This window comes from Somniosus microcephalus, chromosome 17 (genome assembly GCF_052327205.1).
Source record: "Somniosus microcephalus isolate GS21.2 chromosome 17, FLI_Smic_1.0, whole genome shotgun sequence".
Classification (NCBI taxonomy): domain Eukaryota; kingdom Metazoa; phylum Chordata; class Chondrichthyes; order Squaliformes; family Somniosidae; genus Somniosus; species Somniosus microcephalus.
This window is the reverse complement of record NC_141003.1, coordinates 71,709,683-71,724,778: the sequence shown is the minus strand read 5'-3', so window position 1 is coordinate 71,724,778 and position 15,096 is coordinate 71,709,683.

Genomic DNA, 15,096 nt, shown 5'->3' with positions numbered 1-15,096 from the left:
TCACATTATTGTTTCTTGGTTGTAACTTTAAAAGGAGTTTTTTTTTAATAGGAACAACAACTTATATTTATATACAAAAGCAAAATACTGCGGATGCTGGAAATCTGAAATAAAAACAGAAAATGCTGGAAATACTCAGCAGGTCAGGCAGCATCTGTGGAGAGAGAAACAGAGTTAATGTTTCAGGTCGATGACCCTTCATCAGAACTGGGAAAAACTGGTGATGGAACAGGTTTTTAAGCAAGTGCAGGGGCAGGGAAAGATGAGGTGCTGTTCCTTGAGCTTACGTTGAACTTCATTCGAACAGTGCAAGAGGCCAAGGACAGTGAGGTCTGAGTGGGAGTGGAGTGGAGAATTAAAGTGACAGGCGACCGGAAGCCTAGTTTTGGATCACCTCAAGTCACCTCAACGTGGGAGGCCAGCCAGGAGTGCGTTGGAACAACAAAGGAGGTGTACTGCAAAAGTAACATTAATTTATTTGAAAGATGCGGCCCTAAAGGGGCACCACAGTAAGGGTCAGATTTTCAGTGTGCTGTGAGGCGGGCTTTCAGGCGTGCGGGGGGCAAAAATCCCGAATTCGGGGGTCCCGACACCATCCCGCTCAAAGCCCGCCTCCACGTAAGTTTCAAGGAAGGCGGGTACCCACCCCGCACTGGGACCCGCCGACCCAAGGCAGGAAGGGATTAGTGCCAATTAACTGCCTGTTAACAGGTAGTTAACAGGCAGTTTTTAGCCTAATCCCTATTTTGAGGGGTGTCGTATGGGATTCCCGACAGCTCCAAACCATGCCAGGTTAGAGCAGGTGGGCCGTCGGGTTGAAGGACTTGGAGGGGTCGCGATGTCGGTGTTCAGGTGAGTGATGGGTGCAAAGGTAAGTGTGTTTGGTGTATCTAAAGTGTGTAAAGAAGTTTTACTTACCTGTGCTTATCTTAACAGCCTTTCTTCCTCTAGGCGTCGGGAGTCCATCACTCAGCCGGAACTGAAAGCTGAGCGGCTGCGATCTGTCAAAAGTGACAGCCTTCAGCTTTCAGTGCCGGTGAGAGTTCTAACTGAGTCTGTATAGAAGGACTCAGGTTAGAACTCAGACTGTCAGTGTTTGACAGCTTCAAACAGCTGTGAAACACTGATATTTCATCTGTCAAAAACTCTTGACAGATGAAATGTCAGTCTGTGATGTCACCTGTTGCCGGGTGGCCCTTAATTGGCCTGCTGGGCGGGCTCAACAAGGTCAATCAAGGGAAAATCGCGTCGTTTGGCCGGACGTTGATGGAGGCGGGACTAAAACCCGAAAGTTGTAGTCCCGCCTCCTTCCCGACAGATTAATGAAAATCCAGCCTTTGGCAAATTTGATTTAATTTGTTCAGAAATATTCAACCACGTCATCACACCACTTATTCGTTATGACGAAAGTAATTAGCAATAAACAGTTTCTCTGGTTGTTCTCCTTCCACAAACAAAAAAAGTTAGCCGAACACTTTCATGTAGACAGTGCCCCTTTTCAGTGTACAGGAAACTCTCTTTTTACCGGCACCTAAATAACCGGAAATCTCTCTTAACCGGCAAAATTCAGGAGTAGGTTCAGGTGAGTTTTACTTCATATTAGTGGCCGTGTAACCGGGGTTCCTGGATCTGTGGCCGTGTAACCGGGGTTCCTGCACCTGTTGCCATGCAACCCGGACGCCTGGATCTGTGGCCGTGTACAGGGCTCTCGTACCTTAGTAAGTATACCTCTCTGTAATCCGGACTTTTTGATCAACCGGCACCACGCCGGTCCCATCGGTACCGGATAAAAAAGAGTTTCCTGTATATGGTTGTAAAACAGAATTGGATTGTGGTCATTTTGGGAAGGCAAGTCTTTTGGAAAAAATGCAAACATATAAATGACATGATAAGAACTAGGAGCAGGAGTAGGCCTGTTCCATCACCAGTTTTTTCCAGTTCTGATGAAGGGTCATCGACCCGAAACATTAACACTGTTTCTCTCTCCACAGATGCTGCCTGACCTGCTGAGTATTTCCAGCATTTTCTGTTTTTATTTTATATTTATATAGCGCCTTTAATGTAGTAAAACGCCCCAAGGTACTTCACAGGAGTATTAAAAGACAGAAAATTTGACACCGAGCCACATAAGGAGAAATTAAGGCAGATGACCAAAAGCTTGGTCAAAGAGGTAGATCTTAAGGAGCGTCTTAAAGGAAGAAAGCGAAGTAGAGAGGCGGAGAGGTTTAGGGAGGGAATTCCAGAGCTTAGGACCTAGGCAACAGAAGGCATGGTCACCAATAGTTGAGCGATTATAATTAGGGATGCTCAAGAGGGCAGAATTAGAGGAGCGCAGATATCTCAGGGGGTTGTGGGGCTGGAGGAGATTACTGCAATAGGGAGGGGCGAGGCCATGGAGGGATTTGAAAACAAGGATGAGAATTTTGAAATTGAGGCGTTGCTTAACCGGGAGCCAATGTAGGTCAGCGAGCACAGGGGTGATAGGTGAACGGGACTTGGTGCAAGTTAGGACACGGGCAGCCTAGTTTTGGATCACCTCAAGTCACCTCAATGTGGGAGGCCAGCCAGGAGTGCGTTGGAACAACAAAGGAGGTGTACTGCAAAAGTAACATTAATTTATTTGGAAGATGTGGCCCTAAAGGGGCACCACAGTAAGTGTTTGGCAAATTTGATTGAATTTGTTCAGAAATATTCAACCACGTCATCACATCACTTATTCGTTATGACGAAAGTAATTAGCAATAAACAGTTTCTCTGGTTGTTCTCCTTCCACCAACAAAAAAAGTTAGCCGAACACTTTCATGTAGACAGTGCCCCTTTTCAGTGTATATGGTTGCAGAACAGAATTGGATTGTGGCCATTTTGGGAAGGCAAGTCTTTTGGAAAAAATGCAAACATATAAATGACATCATAAGAATTAGGAGCAGGAGTAGGCCATACGGCCCCTCGAGCCTGCTCCGCCATTCAATAAGGTCATGGCTGATCTTCGACCTCAACTCCACTTTCCCGTCTGATCCCCATATCCCTTGATTCCCCTAGAGTCCAAAAATCTATCAATCTCAGCCTTGAATATACTCAACGACTCAGCATTCACAGCCCTGTGGGGTAGAGAATTCCAAAGATTCACAACCCTCTGAGTGAAGAAATTCCTCCTCATCTCAGGATAAGGGGTCAGCCATTTCCTGCTCCTAACCATTATCCAGCTAGAAAGCTCACGCACATAGACATTGGGGAGAACAGGAGGAGGGGGTGTCGCAATATTAATCAAGGAGTCAATTACTGCTGTAAGGAGGGATGATATCTTAGCAGGTTCCTCTAATGAGGCCATATGGGTAGAACTTAAAAACAAAAAGGGGGCTAGCACTTTGCTGGGAGTGTACTATAGGCCCCCAAACAGTCAGGGAGAGATAGAGGAACAGATATGTAGTCAAATCTCAGAGAAGTGTAGAAATAATAGGGTAATAATAGTAGGGGATTTCAACTTCCCCAATATTAACTGGGATAGTCAGAGTGTGAAAGGCTTAGAGGGTGCAGAATTCTTAAAGTGCATCCAGGAGAGCTTTTTGAGCCAGCATGTAGAAAGTCCTACAAGAGAAGGGGTGGTACTGGACCTAATTCTAGGGAATGTAGCCAGGCAAGTGGTAGAAGTGTCAGTAGGAGAGCATTTTGGTGACAGTGACCATAATTCGGTGAGATTTAAGGTAGTCATGGAAAAGGACAAAGATGGACCGGAAATAAAGGTTCTAAATTGGGGGAAGGCCGATTTTAATATGATAAGGCAGGATCTGGCCAAAGTGGACTGGGATCAGCTACTTGTAGGAAAATCCACATCAGAGCAGTGGGAGTCTTTCAGAAAGGAAATAGAGAGAGTACAACGCCAACATGTTCCCGTAAAGGTCGCCTCTGAGTCAGAAGGTTGTGGGCTCAAGTCCCATTTCAGTTTTTCAGTCACTAGTTAAATAAATAACCAGTAGTTAACATGGTACTTCAGTACTCCCCCAGTGCAGTACTGAGGGAGCGCTGCATTGTCGGAGGTGCCGCCTTTCGGATGAGACGTTAAACCGAGGCCCCGTCTGCTCGCTCAGGTGGACGTAAAAGATCCCTTGGCACTATTTCGAAGCAGAGTAGGGGAGTTATCCCTGGTGTCCTGGCCAATATTTATCCCTCAACCAACATAACAAAAACGGATTATCTGGTCATTATCTCGCTGTTTGTGGGACATTGCTGTGCGAAAATTGGCTGCCACGTTTCCCACATTACAGCAGTGACTCCACTTCAAAAGTACTTCATTGACTGTAAAGCGCTGTGAGGCGTCCAGTGGTCGTGAAAGGCGCTATATAAATGCAAGTCTTTCTTGCAGCAGTGTCCTGGAGATCAATTCCTGGAGACTCCAGGGCAATCCTAGAGGGTTGCCAACCCTACCTCTGTAGCCCAAGGCCACTGAAACCAATTGTAGCACTCTCACTGCCACCTAGCTAAGATCAGTAAACTCAGATACAACCAGGGTCTTCCTGGTCTAGAAGAATCAAAGGCTGCAATCCCACTGCCTTAACCCACTGAGCCACCGAGGAGCCTGTTACCCGGTTTTCAATCACTGGTTAAATAAATAACCAGTAGTTAACATGGTTCTTCCTTCAGTAAGAAGACAAGAAATTGAAGATTCGTTGAGAATGGCTGGAAGTCTGATTGAACGTCAGTTCGTTGAAGACTGGTGCACTGAAATGGCCATAATTCCTTTCGTCTGGAATGTCCGAACGGAGGGGCCGCACTTCTCTCTTGACATGAAAATGTCTCGTCTGAAAGAGCTCGTGTTTAATTTTATGTTTGGATCAAGAGCCCACAGGTACAGTGTGAAACATTGGTTCCCCGTGGTTATAAAGAAACCTTAATGAATTGCTTTTCAAAGAGTTGGATAAATATCACACCAAGCAGTGGATCTATCCACTAACCAATTGGGGCAAGGGGGGGGGGGCCTCGTTGTTTAGTCCAGTTGCAGAATGTTTTCGTTAATTATAATCTTGGGTCTGATCAATCAGTTAATAAGTAAGGGTTTCTGAGTGTAATTATTTATCTGTGTTTTTATTTTAACCTCACGCTCACCCATCTATTAAGTAATAATTCAATGTAAGGTTAATCCATGTCAATGTAATAGTTTACGTGATGCTCATGCCTCAGTAATTGTGACTGAATACTGAATTTATCTACCTCAGGCTATATGAAGCTGGTGTATATGAAACTTAACAGAACCAGCCACATAAATACTGTGGCAACAAGAGCAGGTCAGAGGCTAGGTATTCTGCAGCGAGTGTCTCACCTCCTGACTCCCCAAAGCCTTTCTACCATCTACAAGGCACAAGTAAGGAGTGTGATGGAATACGCTCCACTTGCCTGGATGAGTGCAGCTCCAACAACACTCAAGAAGCTCGACACCATCCAGGACAAAGCAGCCCGCTTGATTGGCACCCCATTTACCACCTTAAACATTCACTCCCTCCACCACCGGCGTACCGTGGCTGCAGTGTGCACCATCTACAAGTTGCACTGCAGCAACTCGCCAAGGCTTCTTCGACAGCACCTTCCAAACCCGTGAGGCGCATGGGAACACCACCACCTCCAAGTTCCCCTCCAAGTTACACACCACCCTGACTTGGACATATATCGCCGATCCTTCATCGTCACTGGGTCAAAGTCCTGGAACTCCCTCCCTAACAGCACTGTGGGAGTACCTTCACCACACAGATTTCAGCTCACCACCAGCTTTTCAAGGGCAATTAGGGATAGGCAATAAATGCTGGCCTTGCCAGCGACGCCCACATCCCATAAACGAAAAGTTAAAAAAATTTGGTCGAGGCAGAGGGTTGGGAGGTTTAGAAACTTCAGTCTCAGTGGATATAGATTAGCAATCAGCCTGCTTTCTGGGCTGGCCTTTCCTTTGAAAGCTCTCTAAATTGAGCCTTCAGAATGACCAAATTTAAAATGTGTAACACCAATTACTTGTATGAAAATGAATTCCAGGCCTTGTCCTTTTCACAATGTAGGATTCTAAAAATCAACATCTCCTTAAATGAATTGGAAGAGCTGCAGTGTGAGAGCCTGTCTCCCTTTGTGAATCTGCATGAGTTGAATGTGTCACTCAATTCTCTGCGTAGGTAAGTGCCAGTTTAATTGGTGATCTTTAGTAAATTACCAGAATAACTTGGGGCTCATGGGCACTCATTTTTCTGTCTGGGCATCTTATCCTTCTCTTTCCACTGGCTTCCTCTCATTACTCCTACCCTGGCTATTCCCTTCCTGCAGCCAGGAGGTAGCGAAGTGACGGGGTTGTATTTGAGCAACCTGACTTACCATGTTTGTGCTCTAAACTTGCTGGTTTGGTGATGACAGGTTATAACCTCCTGGAGGATGCACATGTTCTATTTCATGAACATTGCAACGCCTTCGTTTTAAACTCATCATCATTGGTCAGCAATCGTCGGAACTCCTGTCACTGTCCTCCACACCTCTTCAAGGCAGGGGCTTGAACCCTGGTGTTGTGCTTGGGACTGATCCACGGTCGCTCTTCCATTGACTTGTTCTGTACTGCAGTTGCGTCACGGCCTGCAGGTTACGGATGCCGTGGCTAATGCAAGGACCCGCCTTTTAATGGCATTTCCTCCATCAAGGGCCCCACTCCCCTCCTCCAGGCGCTCGTCCGCCCGAAGGCATTACCACTTTCTGGAGGTGACCAAGTTACTTATCCCACTGCCTGGCTGTGATGAAATATGCCATTCATCACTCATCTGTATTCTCTGTGTGATTGTGCCTGTGACTGTGGTTTAGTTTCAGTTTCATTTCCCTTACCTCAGTTCCGTTTCCTCACCTTGTATTGTATTGTGTGTAGGGCTCCGCCCATACCTGGCCCCTATGTAAGCAGGCTCAGCGTGCCTCACATCCAGTACTGCAGACCTCTGGATGGAAGACACCTCTCCACTGTGTGTTACCTTCTAAGTTAATAAAAGCCTTGTTTTGTTCCGCTAACATTGAGTCTCGGATTTATTGAGACACATCACTGGCTATGGTTGGCAACTCGAGTTGGACATATTCCTGGAGCTGTCGTCACATGACTGCCTGCCTTCAACTGCCCCGCCCCCACACTCCTACCATTGGTCGCCCAACATGTCCATCCTCATGGAGCACCGCCTTCCCACGTCCAATTGGAAAGTGAATAGGCTCTTCATTACCTGATTGGATGATTTGTGACTGTAAGTTGAACAGCCTTTTTTTCCCCATCTCTGATATTTTTATTACTAATAACCAGTGTTCAAAGATTTAAAAAAAAAAAACTTTTTTAACTTCCCCTATAATTTTTCTCCTGGGTTGCTCATAGCAGTGTCTTTAATGCCTGGAGACTCCAGGGCACTCCTGGAGAGTTGGCAACCCATTGGCTGGCACTCGGTGTTGACCAGTCGCAGGCGGTAAAGTCTGGTGTCATTATGGAAATTGGTGTTAACACCTGACCTGCCACCAGTTTTAACCTCACTACAACTTATTCATGAGCTAACATTGGGACAACAGGACTTGGGCTTTCTGTCTCCCTGCATCTTTCACTCTTCTGAATACTGATACCTTTTCCCATAGTGTATGGTAATCGCATGGACAGGGGAGCATTTTATAGAATATTGTTTGTAGTTTTGTGCACCTTACCTCAAGGTGTTGGAGAGAGTTCAGAGAAGAGCAACTAGAATAGTTATATCGAGAACCTGGAAAAGCTTGCTTTGACTGAAGAAAAAGAAGATGGTGAGACAGGACATGATCCAATATTTAAAACGCTAAAAGGAATGAATAATAAAGATGTAAGCAAGTTATTTTACTTGGACTCTGAGCACTAATCTAGAGGATACAAATACAAATGTACAAGCTTCGAGTAAGACAAAAAAAAATAGAAGCATTCGACTCTCTCAATTGTAGGCCCAAGGGGCGTTAGTGTTTGGGACTAGCCAGGTGGTCCTTCTGATCCTCTACTTCTCCATTGATTCCCCCTGGTCCAGAGGAGTGCCTATGTGGAACAGACTCCTAACAAAAACAGCTGATAGCATGCCATTTAACTCTTTTTAGAAAAAGTGCTGGATGAATATTGGTGTTGGAACTGAATTGAGGGTCAGGGGATAAGTATAGATATAGGTGGTTAAATACTCATTGGTTTCTGTGCAGCTGGGACCATGGCAAAGTCTTCTGTGGCAAGGAGTTAGTTCGGGTTGAATTATGTAACTTACAATGTTAGACTGGGCGCCTAGTGCCTCACTAGATCACCTTGTGGATCAGGGAAGAATTTCACAGAGGATTAACTCCTCAAATGCTTTACTTTCGGTTTAGCAGATCCTGTAGGGGATTAAATAAATTGGGCAAACGGTTTACGGAAAGAGTGGAATTGATGGGCTGAGTGGCAGTTCTCTCCCGCATTGGTGTACCTTTTCTCAAATTGTTAAGAGTTAGTCCACTGGGTCTTCAATTATAAACATGAAGAAAATACACAATAAATGAATGTAAGGAAGGTTTTATTCTCAAATTGTACACAAACAATTGTGTATGAGGGGTTTTGATAGAATAAATAGGGAGAAACTGTTTCACTAGCAGGAGGATCGGTAACTCGAAGACACAGATTTAAGGGAACAACATAAGAAATAGGAGCAGGAGTAGGCCATTTGGCTATTCAATAAGAGGCTATTCTGATAGAGGTCTTTAAAATTATAAAGGGGTCGATAGGGTAGATGTAGAAATGTTTCCACTTGGGAGTCTAAAACTAGGAGTCATAAATATAAGATCGTCACTAATAAATCCAATAAGTAATTCAGGAGGAACCACTTTACCCAGAGAGCAGTGAGAATGTGGAACTCACTACTGCAGGGAGTGGTTGAGACGAATAGTATAGATGCATTTAAGGGGAAGCTAGATAAACACGAAGGAGAAAGGAATAGAAGGATATGCTGATAAGGTGAGATGAAGTAGGGTGGGAGGAGGCTCGTGTGGAGCATAAACACCAGCACGGACCAGTTGGGCCGAATGGCCTGTTTCTGTGCCACAACTTATCTCCTGTTCCAAAGCGCCATATCTGCTGTATATACCATGTACGAAATGCAGAAACCGTATCACTGTTGCTTCCTGTTTGCTGCTTTCTTTTGACAGGACTTCAGAGATGCCAGCTGATTAGCTGACTATTGTCTGTCAGGTTGTCCTGTTGGAAGACCCTGTCTTCCTGGATATACTGCTGAACCCAGAGGTTGGATACTCTCCTGATCCAAGGCTCTGGGTAAATTAGCAAATTCTAAGTGTGACGTAATTAGAAATGATGCATAGGATAGAGTCCTTTTGTTGAAGTATTGGAGCCAGTGTATCGCTTACCCAACCCCCAATGACTGACCCCTTGCTCATTGATGGAGAATGGTGTTCTAAGTCTCTAGAAACATAGAAGATAGGAGCAGGAGTAGGCCATTCGGCCCCTCGAGCCTGCTCCGCCATTCAATGAGATCATGGCTGATTATCCAAATTCAGAACCCTGTCCCTGCCTTCACCCCATATCCCTTGATCCCTTTAGCCTTAAGAAATATATCCAACTCCTTCTTGAATATATTTAATGAACTGGCCTCCACCGCCTTCTGTGGCAGAGAATTCCACAGGTTCACCACTCTGGGCGAAGAAATTCCTCCTCATTTCAGTCCTAAATGGCTTACCCCTTATCCTTAGACCACAACCCCTGGTTCTGGACTCCCCGGCCATCGGAAACATCCTTCCTGCATCTAGTCTGTCCAGGCCTGACAGAATTTTATAGGTTTCGATGAGATCCCCTCTCAATCTTCTAAACTCCAGTGAGTATAAGCCCAATCGACACAATCTCTCCTCATACGTCATTCCTACCATCCCAGGTATCAGCCTGGTGAATCTTCGCTGCACTCCTTCCATGGCAAGAATGTCCTTCCTCAGATAACGTCTCTGGTCACATTGGCACGTGTTTCCCAATGTATATTTGCCTTTCAGCTTGATTGAGCAGTTTTTCATAAAACACAATACAAGGGTGTGTTGGAAAGCTGTGTCAAAATAATGAAACTGTACTAAGGCCGTTTGTAAGACCCATGGTTGGGTGTGTGTGCGCGGTGTCTCTGTCTCAGCTTTGCTTGGTTGGTATCTCTCTCTTCAAAGTCAGAAAGTTGGAAGCCCATGATCTAGGCTCGCTAGTGCTGTATGAGAGAGTACTGCATTGTCAGAAGTTTAGAAGAATGAGAGGGGATCTCATTGAAACTTATAAAATTCTAACAGAACTAGACAGACTAGATGCAGGAAGGATGTTCCCGATGGTGGGGAAGTCCAGAACCAGGGGTCACAGTCTAAGGATAAGGGTAAGCCATTTAGGACTGAGATGAGGAGGAATGTCTTCACCCAGAGAGTGGTGAACCTGTGGAATTCTCTACCACAGAAGGCAGTAGAGGCCAACTTATTAATAAATAAATTCAAGAAGGAGTTAGATATATTTCTTAAGGCTAAAGGGATATAGGGAGAAAGCAGGGACAGGGTACTGAATTTGGATGATCAGCCATGATCGCATTGAATGGCGGAACAGGCTCGAAGGGCCAAATGGCCTACTCCTGCTCCTATCTTCTATGTCTATAAGATCATGACTGATCTTCTACCTCAACTCCACTATCCCCATATCCGTTGATTCCCTTAATATCCAAAAATCTATTGATCTCTGTCTTGAATATACTCAACCACTGAGCCTTCACAACCCTCTGGGGTAGAGAATTCCAAAGATTCACCACCCTCTGAGTGAAGAAATTTCTCCTCATCTCAGTCCTAAATGGCCGACCCCTTATTTTGAGACTGTGACCCCTGGTTCTAGACTCACCAGCCAGGGGAAACATCCTCCCTGCATCTACCCTGTCAAGCCCTGTAAGAATTTTGTATGTTTCAATGAGATCACCTCTCATTCTTCTTAAACTCTAGAGAATATAAGCCAAGTCTACTCAATCTCTCCTCATAGGACAATCCCCCCATCCCAGGAACTGGTCTGGTGAACCTTCGTTGCACTCCCTCTATGGTAAGTATATCCTTCCTTAGGTAAGGAGACCAAAACTGTACACAATACTCCAGGTGTGGTCTCACCAGAGCCCTATATAATTGCAGTAAGATGTCTTTACTCTTATACTCAAATCCTCTTGTAATAAAGGCCAACATGCTATTTGCTTTCCTAATTGCTTACTGTACCTGCATGTTAACGTTCAGTGATTCATGTACAAGGACACCCAGGTCCCTCTGAACACCAACATTTCCCAATCTCTCACCATTTAAAAAATACTCTGCTTTTCTATTTTTCCTACCAAAGTGGGATAACTTCACATTTCTCCACATTATACAGTATTCCATTTGCCATGTTCTTGCCCACTCACTTAGCTTGTCTATACCCCCTTGAAACCTCTTTGCATCCTCCTCACAACTTACATTCCCACCCAGCTTTGTATCATCAGCAAACTTGGATATGTTACATTTGGTCCCCTCATCCAAATCATTGATATGGATTGTGAATAGCTGAGGCCCAAGCACTGATCCTTGCGGTACCCCACTAGTTACAGCCTGCCAACCCGAAAATGACCCGTTTATTCCTGCTCTCTGTTTTCTGTCCATTAACCAATCCTTAATCCATGTTAGTGTATTGCCCCCAATCCCATGAGCCCTAATTTTGTTTAATAACCTCTTGTGTGGCACCTTATCGAATGCCTTCTGAAAATCCAAATACACCACATCCACTGGTTCCCCTTATCTATTCTGCTAGTTACAACCTCAAAAAACTCTCACAGATTCATCAAGCACGACTTCCCTTTCATAAATCCATGTTGACTGCCAATCCTATTATTGGCAAAAGAACGAGAGGGGAGATGAGGAGAATTGTTTTTTATGCAGCGAGTTGTTATGATCTGGAATGCACTGCCTGAAAGTGCGGTGGAAGCAGATTCAATAGTAATTTTCAAAAGGGAATTGGATAAATACATGAAAAGAAAAAAACTGCATGGCTATGGGGAAAGATCATGGGAGTGGGACTAATTGGCTAGCTGGTTCAAAGAACTGGCACTGGCACGATGGGCCGAATGGCCTCCTTCTGTGCTCTATGATTCTATGAATTAGAGTACAAAAAGGGTCTGTTTCAAACAGCAGTGAAAATGGTGACTGAATATATTAACAGCCTCTGCCTGACCTGTGCTGGGGTAGTGTGCCAAGCTAATGGTTTCAGACTGCAGTTATGTCCTGCAAATATACCTGCCTTCCCTCAGTTCAATAAAGGCAGTAGTCGGTTATTACTTAAATGCACCTTTCTCTTAATAATTGCTACACAGTTGGCTTACAAGGACAATCTACGTGCTCCAAGCATTGCCATCTTACACACTCTTTCTCCTCACTAGATGTTTACTGTGTTAAAATCAGGATTCTTCTTATTGCACTCTACCCTTAACTCTCTTTCCCCTGTGACCTCAAACCTGTGTAATTTCTTACCTCCCTGAGTCCAAGTCTACAGGCTTTAAATTGAAGTCAATGGAATTGAATATTGGGCGTATTACAGGCGGCCAATGCAAGACGGATTTCCAAACACGTGTGTTGAAGTTTATTCTCTCTTTCTTTCTATGTGTGTGTGTGTGTGTTTTTTGTTGCAGTATTTCATGGCTCAATGCCTTACCTCACCTGATGGTTTTGAACCTGGCCCACAATGCTATTGAAACTCTCCGAGGGTTAGAAAGCTGCAAGACGCTTGCAGTTCTGGACCTCTCGCACAACCGGATCAGGAGCATTGTCAACCTACCCACTCTCAACAGCCTGACTGAGTTGCACCTCAGCGGCAACAAGGTAGCATTTCAGTGACCGCCCGTCCAGCTGCCTGACATATCGTTGTGTCAGCAAGCTGTGCAACAAAGTCTGTGGCTGTTATTTCTGCCCAGGGAATGCCTCAAAGTCAACTTCCTATCTCTGTAACCTCCTCCAGCCCTACAACCCTCCGAGATCTCTGCGCTCCTCCAATTCTGGCCTTTTGCGTATCCCCGATTTTGATCGCTCCACCATTGGCGGCCATGCCTTCAGCTTCCTAGGCCTTAAGCTCTGGAATTCCCTAAATCTTCGCCTCTCTATCCTCCTTTAAGACGCTCCTTAAAACCTACAAGCATTTGGTCACCTGTCCTAATATTTCCTTATGTGGCTCGGTGTCAAATTTTATTTGATAACACTCCTGTGAAGCGCTTTGGGGCGTTTTACTATGTTAAAGGCGCTATATAATTGCAAGTTGGTGGGAATGTGCAAGAGGCCAGAATTGGAGAAGCACAGAGCTCTCGGAGGGTTGTAGGGCTGGAGGAGGTTACAGTGATAGGTAGGGGCGAGGCCATGGAGGGATTTGAAAACAAGGCTGAGTATTTTAAAATCAAGGTACAGGTCGACAAGATCGAGTGATTGGCGAATGTGAAATGTGTAATATGATCAGGATGTTAACGGTTGCACCTGAGAGAGCATTGGGTAATTGCACTGCGCTGTACTGAAACTTACAATCTAGGAAAAGTTCCAGGTTCTATTCCTGCCCTTGGCCACAATGACAGCGGAGGGCGCCGCAATTGGCTTCAGCCCCTCCAGGTGAGGGAGTGAAAGAATCAGTCAGTCTTCCTCTGATTACTATCCGTTGGCTCCTGTTGCAAAGTGAATGTGTGTCAGCTAAGAATAGGATTAGGCTTGGCTGTGATACTGCCCAAGGTATCATAGCCTGCAAGGCTTGCTGTACAGGTACAGGCATGAAGAATGGCCAATTAGGCAAAGTGTTTGAGGGCTGCATGTGACCATCAATATGTGCCCCAGCATGAGTCAATGTGTTATTCAATAAAATATTCTCTTCCTGTCAGCTAACACTACTGCCTTCTAGTATAGCATCCACCTTGTGAAAACTGAAACACTTCTTGTTTTGTGATACAAAACCACATGGCAATACTTGATGGCCATGGTGATGGGGCCAAAGTGATGGTGGTTAGCATTTTAAGGAAGTCTCTGTAATGTCTTTCTCTTTGCCCTCCCATTCCCCACCTCCTGAATGTACCTGGTTCTGAACATACTTGGGGCACACACACAGCTAACTGCGATGAGGAAGTCATTCAGCCCATCTAGCTCATCTTTGCATGGAAACCTATGGTCCTCCTAACTGCTGTTTGTTTGACTTCCAGAGCTTTGCCTCCGTTACTCTACTCAGCAAACCGTCCCAGTTATTGATCACTCTTTGCACGGGGGAAGAGCTTCTCGGCAATAGTGCTGAACCTACCTTTTTCCAGTTTGTGCCTAGGGGCATAAATATAAGATAATCATTAATATATCCAAAAGGGAATTCAGGAGAAACTTCTTTTCCCAGAGAGTGGTTAGAATGTGGAACTTGCTACCACAAGGAGTAGTTGAGGTGAATAGCATAGATGTATTTAAGGGGATGCTATATAAATACATGAGGGAGAGAGGAATAGTGCTGATAAGGTGAGGTGAAGAGGGGTGGGAGGAGGCTCATGTGGAGCATGGACCAGTTAGTCCGAATAACCTGTTTCTGTGCTGTAACTTCAATGTAATTCAATGTATTTCAATGTAATTCTGTGCAATTCTATGTCTCCCTGTCCTGTGCTGGTGCTGTAATCACAAGGTGATTATTTTGTGTTTTCAATGCGTTTCAGTTGGAGTCCCTGGAAGGCGCTCAGCATGCCCCCCAACTCTGCGAGCTGCACATTCAGGGTAACCGTATCCGCAGCCTACTGCCTCTCTCCTGCTCCCTGGGGCTGTGTGTTCTTGATGCCTCTGACAATGTGATTCTCTCCCTCCCTGACACACTGCATGTTCTTGGAAACCTGAGGAGACTGAAGCAGCTGAGACTCAAAGTAAAGCTATTTATCACCCTTTAGGGTTTTTTTTTCTCACTAATCTTTTTTTTTAGATTCAAATGTCAGGAATTTTGCTGAAGTCCATGGAAATAAAAACTGGGAGAGATGTAAAACGGGCTGCCGACTCGCTATCAGGCAGAACAGGCTCGAGGGGCTGAATAGCCTACTCCCGTTCCCATGTTCCTATCGC